Genomic DNA, 7,867 nt, shown 5'->3' with positions numbered 1-7,867 from the left:
CTGCACTACACTTTTATAGCACTGCTATTCCACCATAACTGTTCTGGCTGCCTCCTGTTGCATTCTGCGATTTGCAGTTTAAGGAGGAGCATTTAGAATTCTCAGCCAGAGAGTTCTTAGGCCTCACTGAACTAGAAACCCCAAAATGCAGCAACAGGAGGCAGCCAGAGCAGTAAAAGTGGAATAGCAGCACTATAAGAGTGTAGTGCGGTAATGTGATACGTCTACTGTGGTAGCTGAGGAAGTAGACCAAAGCTGTATTTGCCCTGCAGAAATAATGCAGTTTGACACTGCTTTAACTGCCATGACTCACTGCTATGGAATTCTGGCATTTGTAGTTTTGTGAGTTTCACCTTCTCTTTCAGAGAGCTCTGATGCCATAACCACAGAACCCAGAATCCCACAGGATGGGGCCATGGCTGCTAAAGTGGTGTCAAACTGGGTTATTTCTGCAGTGCAGATGAAGCCCAAGTCTATGGAATCTTATGCTACAGTACCTTTCATGCAGTTAGTCTCAGAAGTCCTACAATATCTCTTTGCATACTTTCATTGTCTTGTCAGACAGTGACATAAACTAAAAGGGAACAGTCTCCCCATGTAATGATTCCACAGGATTATATCTTCCTACATATTATAGGGAAAACCCAATATACAAGGCACCCAATGGTTTGTATGATGTGAATTAAAGTTTCATTTGTGTTAAGTTTTATAGATATCCAAGATTTAAAAATCCACACACACACACATTTTGCTTTTGTAGGCACTATACATACTGGCTAATAGGGTGCCCCGGTCACGTGCTGGGGTTGGCTGAGGGCGCACCGCCCATACTGGCCTCACCCCAGCAGGTGACGGGGGCATCAAAATGGCGGCACCCTTTACACATGGGTGCCGCCATATTGATGCGATGGATGCTTAGCGTCCGCACATCCCAGCGTGTTTGTGACGCCACAAGTGCGCCATTGGCGCATTGCGAAACATGTAGCAAGAAGAACCTATTTTTAAGGGTTCTTTTTGCTCTGCGGGGAAGCCCCGTGGTCTGGAGGCTGCAGCTTCCCCACGGAGCAAACCAAGGCGGCGGGAGACTGTCCTTTTTGGGCGGTCTGTATCCCACCTTAGTTTCACAGGGAAAAGAGTGCAAACAGGGAATAATTCAGCTTTCATTCTGATATGTTTTTCACTTCATGAATTTACCTAAGAAAGGACTATATTTTTTCACATTATTTTATGAAAGGAAGGTAGATGGCTAGATAGACTTTCAGTGTGTTATGCTGCCCAGCCTCCCAATTTCAGATGGGGAACCAGTTTAGGAAATTTAATTTTTGGACTACAAAAAAATATCATACTGGCAGGGAAATCTGGGTTTGGTGGTCCAAAATAAAATAAAATAAAATAAGAAATTAAATTAATAATAAAATGAAACGTTACTTCCCCAGCTTTGAACTAGGCCTGGTTTTTGCAAGTTTTAATAAGGCTGGCCCAAAACATTTTGTTTTGACAGCAGCTGTCCTACACAATAATGCACTACTGAATTTCTTTACATGTGTTCAGAGCACCATTTGAATGGTATGTCTTAAAATATTTCTGCCTTGAAAGACCACTTGGATAAGCTATGTAGGCTTCTCAGCCAGCCCTGAGGCATAAACTTATCAGAAATATGAAGAGTTTAGGCTAGCTTTGGGCAAGTCACTATTTTTCAGCCATGCACTTTCTCATAAGATTATATAGAGACACTGTAGGAGCAAGACATTTATGACTTAAATGTTCGATCTGCCCTATAGTCAACACAAGCTATGATGAGGGATGATGGGAGCTGCAGTACAGTGCTTGGAACCCAACTTGGAAAGTTTCTTTTATAAAGAGTGAGTATAAAGTGACATCTTTAACTGAGCAGGTATAGGATAGTGCATTACATCCCTGCAGGGCAAAAGGTTGTCCACACCTGGATCCCTTTGCCAAGACACTCTTATAGTATTACGATTCCACTTCAGTTCCCATGACTGCCTCCTATGGAAACCTGGGCTTTTGTGAAATTTAGAATCTTCAGCTAGAGAATGTCTCTGATGCTTCTCACCAAACTACAAACCTCAAGATTCTAGAAGATGCAGCCATGGCAGTTAAAGTGGTATCATAGTGCTACAATTGTGAAGTGTAAAAATGCCTCTGGTGAAGCCCACCCTAAATGTGTGTGACAGGGAAAGAAATTAATTGAGCAAACATGCATTATCCTTCACTGGACCCAGCACAGAAAAGAAGATTGTGTTCTAAAAACTTAAAAAGGTAGCACATGATAAACTTTTATAGATAGTGAACACGCACACACAAATCATATGAACCATCTACGATGTGATAATTCTAAATCCTTTTGGCAATGTGATGAAGAGCTGTTTTGGGAGGCCAACTATTCAAGTCTTCATAGTTCTAAATATAGTATCTTTTTTAAGTATGTTGCGTGATCTTCCATATCCTTTGCTGATGGTCTTGGTGTATCCCTGGAGCAGTTAACAGACGGCCGTATGGTTTCCTGTAGTCAAAAGAAGGAAGCCCAGTTTTCTACTACAACAGGATAGCTGGGGCTTAATTTGTTCCCACACATTCACCAGAGGTCAGCCCTGGAATCTGCTTTGAATGACAGGGCTGAGGTCCTGGAATGCATGAAGTCATATTTAGAAGTGCCACCACTGGGCAAATTCAGCCTGCCCTTGGATTCCTGGATTAAAGAGGAAGGTTTCCAGAGCAGATGGTATACCTCACCAGCAGGTTTAAACTGACACTGATATACAGTATTTTTAGAAACTGAGCACCGGCTATCGCTTCCTGTACGTGGTGCATTCAAGACATGCTCCGTACAACCCTCCTTTCTACAAGACTTTAGGAACCAGCACACTGCTGGTGCTTTACGAATATTAAGTAATTACTGATACTCCCCTTCTCTCCTCACCACATCTCATCTCCCAAGTACTGTGAGAATAGCCTGGTTCTCATCAGGGCTGACATGAACGGTCAGCATTGCTGGACACAGATCATTACTGATTCCCAGGGTCTGGGGATTTGCCTCATTTCTGGTGCTTCCAGGAATGCCTCCCTCACTTGCCTTCTCTCCCTTTCCAAGAGATAGTATGAAAGGGTCTCAAAAAGGAAGCAGAGAAGTAGTGACAATATGGCAAGAAGGGGGTCCTTGAGAGCACCTTGTCAAACCCCACTCTTACTGGGAAGAGTTGGAACAGTTACTGGTACTTACAACCAGGTATAAAACAGTAAATCTGTGTCTTACAAATGACTGCAGGGGAAGACTAAGGTGACCAAGTGCTGCTATTCCTTCTCCCCCCGCCCCTCAAAAGATCCTGCTATATAAAACTACATTTTAGTAAGAAGAATTCTATAGAAGCATAGAGATGGAAGAAACCTCAAGGGCCATCCAGTCCAACTCCCTGCCATGCAGGAACACACATAATCAAAGCGCCCCTGGGAGATGGCCATCCAGCCTGTTTAAAAAGCTCCAAAAAAAGGACAGCTTAAAGATGTATAAAGTTGTTGGTCATCTCCCTGGATTGACTCAAAAAATCTCAACAAAATTCCTAGTATGGAATTAAGAAACCTGTGAAAACTTTCCTCAGCCATTCCATGCACACAGAAAAATCTTATACAGCAGAGACAAAGGAAGATGTAGATTCTAATTCCAAGCTAGAGAAAAATGCACAACTTTGTAAAACTTTTTGAAGTAGGCTTTCTGGACCACTGAAGTTTGATTCTGGGCCTAAGCATGGAGAATTTTGTTAGCTTTTTTTTAAGTATAATCATTCTCCACTCATGCTAATGTTTTAGTTTTTTGAGGAACAGTCATACAAGCCTCCATGTGTAATCTAAAATGATGCAGTCTAGATTCCACCATTGTCTGCTTGTGAGAACTAGACTTGTATCTCACAAAGACAAGTGGAACACTGGGAGACCAGTGTATGATAACCAGACATCTTCATTCAATAATGCCACATTTCCCAGTTACCACTGGTAAGGTACATGAGTATTCTCCCTGATTATACTGCAGTAGAAAACTGTTATTTCAAATGTGCACAAGTTTGTCTCATCCAACAAATTTCTAAACAATTTAAAATAACAAAAATCAAAGCATACTATGGACTTCTAAGAACCCAAGCGATAAGAAACTGCTATGTTTTTCCTCGGCTATTTTTTTCAGGTCAATAATAAATCAAATTTAAGACATTGCATTACCTGTATTGCTGCAAACCTCTCTTTGCAAAATGCAAATACAATCCATTTGTGGGATCATACTATTAGATTTTAACAAAATGTTCTACAACAAATGTTATGAGTTTATTATAAGTGCACACACACATACACTGTGCTGGATTAAGTATAAAAAACAACAACAACCTCAGATTCACACATAAATTGCCACTTTTGTTATGTTCAAATAATTCTAGACATTTAGAAATGTACATGGTCTTTTCTAGAAAATGAAATACCAAGGTAATGAATAAGTCCCTTGGTACAAAGTAAAACTCCTTTTCAAGTAAACATGCATAGAATTGTGCCCTAAGTAAATATATGAAAGAACAAGAACAGATAAAAATGATCAAATTCACTGAAGAATCTGTTTGTTCAAGTTGCAAAAACCAAGAATGCAATCTTTATTTTTTATTTCTTGGTGTGCAGACTAATTAAAGATTAAAATTATAGACACTCAAAGGATTGTCTTGGTTACTCAAGATACTCAGATTTAGTGACTCTCTATAATCCGATTAAAAAGAAAAATGTCTTTTCTCTTGAGTTTTTAGCCAAAGCAGAAGATCCTTTGCCTCTCGGGATTAAAAAAATAGTTCTCCTAGCCATATAAATTTACTGTAGTAAACACAAACAGAAGTCAATATATATCTTAATAGTACACATTAAAGATTGGCCTTGGACTTGTTTATGATGAAAGCCATTTTGCCTGAGGTGGGTACTTATAATGAGGAATGCAGCATTTTTCCAGAACGAAATGAAGGAATAAAGCAAGATAGTTTTTCTTTTCAATGATAAGACCTAATGAACTGTGCATTGTCTTTTTTTAGTGGTAAGATCTAATGAAATGTGCATTGTTTCACTTAAGAAAAGTCATTCTTTTTCCCCAAAAAGAAACAATAGCTTTCTGAGGTTTCAGTGCATATAGTTTCTTTTATGAGTTCCATTAGACCATACTGAAAAGTTTAATTTTATCAGGAGCCTTCCTTTGGCAAATTCCTTGACAGCCTTTGAAAATTCACATGTTTTTAATAACTGGAAACCCCAGTAGGTAAACAGCACCAATCTCATCGTCTATATGCACCTTAATGCCACAGGGAATGATCCCCCCTACCACTGACCTTCTCAAAAACGTGAAATTTTGAAGTTGCAAACAAGTGAGTTCTAACTGCACTGTGATTTTTATATAAGGAGGGATAACTTTTGAGTTGTAACTAATTGGGCATAGGTAGTTTTACACATACAAGAGCTGTTTGTGAACTTGCAACTGAGGTGTGTTTCATATGGGCCAGCAGCTTACAGCATTTTTATGTGGTGTTGTAAAAGGAACCCAAAAGTAACTCTAATTGTTTTGAAATAACAAGTAAGGATCTAATGGTAACTATCTATTTTTGTATCCATTATTGTTTATTTTTATTAGTTTTAAAAGTAATTTTATTTTTTTGGAAATAACAGTCAGGATGCTAATAGGCTAGTTCAGTGATGGCGAACCTATGGCACGCGTGCCAGAGGTGGCACTCAGAGCCTTCTTTGTGGGCACATGTGCCTTCACCCCAGCACAGAGTTTGTTACTAGAAAGCCAGAGGGACATGGCACTTTGCAGTAAATAAGTGGGTTTTGGGTTGCAGTTTGGGCACTCAGCCTCTAAAAGGTTCACCATCGCTGGGCTAGTTTGTATGAGCCAGCCTCTGTTTTAAGATATTCCAGTGAAGGCCTTCTTTCTGTACAATTGCCCTCATGGATCCATCTGGTAGGAACACAGGAAAGGGCCTCTTTGGTGGCTGTTCCCTTCCCACGCTCTGGAACTACCCTCCTAGAAATCATTGAAAAAAGGTAGGGAGTGGAAGAAAAAAGAAGGAATGTGGCAGCACCTTTAAGACTAACTGGTTTTTATTTTAGCATGAGTTTTCATGGATTTAGCATGAGCTATTGTGGATATTTAGCATGAGCTTTCACGGATATACCACTTTTTCAGATGCTGTATAGAGTGATATTAAAGGCTTGTGTTATAAAATATATTTATACAGTTATGGGAGTGGGAAGGATGTACAGTAATAGGATCCAGAAAGAGCAAATCATGTCCCTTGCCCAACATTTTCAAGGTCTGGGTGAGGTGATACAGGTCTTTCAGATCTTTACAGTACTCAGTGTTGATGTGTGAAAGCAAGAAATATGCTTACCAAAAATTAGTTTCCCCAGGGAGTTACTCAGACAGTGAAAATAATCCAAGATGAATCTGAATTGAATTTCCATTTGTTCACATGCATCCCAAATGCACCCTATTAAGGTGTTTTTTTTTGGGGGGGGGGCTGCCAACACATTTAATCCAGGATAATTGATAGTGGGTTTTTCCCTGATATATATTTTTTTAAATCTGCATCATCAGTAGTGTGAATAACCAGTGTGATCCAGGATAAAACTCTGCATGCCTTCAACGTTCACGTGTTCCGAATGCATTCACATAATTGACTCCATCTTTATTCAAATGCTTGCACATGTGAGCAATGGAACTTGCAGAGATGCACATTGATGTGGTTCTCTAGTGTGAATAACAAACCTGTAATGTGTGAGCGAGATGATTCCCAACAATGTCTGAAGGACCCTGGATTCAAAACTCTCTCTGAGAATAGTCCTTTTATTTTTGGTTTGACTAGCACTCTCCTTTCTTCTGCAAGCAAGTAAATATTTTTGTCACAGCAGGCCTCTGAAGAATGTATGCTCAGGGAGAAAGGACCATGCATAGTGCGCTGTGTTTATCATATTTGCTGCTTTTCATTTTTAATGATAATGTTTTTAACTAGTTTTAATCTTATTGATAATTTCATTAAACTTTTAACTTTTATATGATGTGAATTTTTAGCTGTATTTGTTAACTTATGCAAGCTTCCTTGAGTCCTGAACTGTGAAAAAAGGCAGGATGATGATGATGATGATTATGGTGATGATGATGATGATACAGAATCAAAACCAAAAAGAGAGAAAAGATTATGAAATATTGAAACCTACAAAGTGAGATTCAGTGCTCTGGGAAAAGAAAATAACATTGGTTCCAGTGGTGATAGATGTTTTGGGAGCAATTCCAAATGGACTGACAAAACATCTAAGTAGAATCACAATAGCACAATTGTAACAAATGACATTATTTGGAATGGGTTACATTATCTAACAATACTTCACTGATTCTTAGATTCTTGGATAGAATCTGAATCACTGATGGTCCTAAACTCCAGACCAAAACATCTGGTAGACTGTGAAACTGATATGTAATATTAATATGTGCTTCAGTACAGAGGCAAGACAAGAGAGTGGATTCTTCCTGTAGCCTCTCTTGCATACTCCTTGAAAGGCCTCTTCTCCCTTCAGGTGTGACTTTTGGGGAGTGAGGAGTGTGACAGAACTACAGCTTAAGACACTGGTGTGTTTGTCCATGGAACACCACGCCTGGTCACTGCACTTGGTCTTTTGACACCTGGCTGAATTTTTGCATGCTGTTAGCTTTAGTTATGGGGGGAAAGAGCACAAGGGAAAAAGAAGAGGGTAGCATGAAAGTTCTGTAAGAGAGACACATTTCCACAGCTGTTGTTGCACTTTACACAAAGAAAAACAAAAATAAAACAAAACATCC

This window comes from Sceloporus undulatus, chromosome 1 (assembly GCF_019175285.1).
Source record: "Sceloporus undulatus isolate JIND9_A2432 ecotype Alabama chromosome 1, SceUnd_v1.1, whole genome shotgun sequence".
NCBI classification, from domain to species: domain Eukaryota; kingdom Metazoa; phylum Chordata; class Lepidosauria; order Squamata; family Phrynosomatidae; genus Sceloporus; species Sceloporus undulatus.
The sequence above is the reverse complement of the archived record's forward strand: the minus strand, read 5'-3'. Positions refer to the sequence as shown.